Below are 760 nucleotides of genomic sequence, written 5' to 3'. Positions count from 1 at the left end.
ACCCTAACCCTAACCCTAACCCTAACCCTAACCCTAACCCTAACCCTAACCCTAACCCTAACCCTAACCCTAACCCTAACCCTAACCCTAACCCTAACCCTAACCCTAACCCTAACCCTAACCCTAACCCTAACCCTAACCCTAACCCTAACCCTAACCCTAACCATAACCCTAACCCTAACCCTAACCCTAACCCTAACCCTAACCCTAACCCTAACCTAACCCTAACCCTAACCCTAACCCTAACCCTAACCCTAACCCTAACCCTAACCCTAACCCTACCCTAACCCTAACCCTAACCCTAACCCTAACCCTAACCCTAACCCTAACCCTAACCCTAACCCTAACCCTAACCCTAACCCTAACCCTAACCCTACCCTAACCCTAACCCTAACCCTAACCCTAACCCTAACCCTAACCCTAACCCTAACCCTAACCCTAACCCTAACCCTAACCCTAACCCTAACCCTAACCCTAACCCTAACCCTAACCTAACCCTAACCCTAACCCTAACCCTAACCCTAACCCTAACCCTAACCCTAACCCTAACCCTAACCCTAACCCTAACCCTAACCCTAACCCTAACCCTAACCCTAACCCTAACCCTAACCCTAACCCTAACCCTAACCCTAACCCTAACCCTAACCCTAACCCTAACCCTAACCCTAACCCTAACCCTAACCCTAACCCTAACCCTAACCCTAACCCTAACCCTAACCCTAACCCTAACCCTAACCCTAACCCTAACCCTAACCCTAAC

This window comes from Arvicanthis niloticus, chromosome 1 (genome assembly GCF_011762505.2).
Source record: "Arvicanthis niloticus isolate mArvNil1 chromosome 1, mArvNil1.pat.X, whole genome shotgun sequence".
NCBI lineage: Eukaryota > Metazoa > Chordata > Mammalia > Rodentia > Muridae > Arvicanthis > Arvicanthis niloticus.
This window is presented reverse-complemented; position numbering follows the sequence as displayed.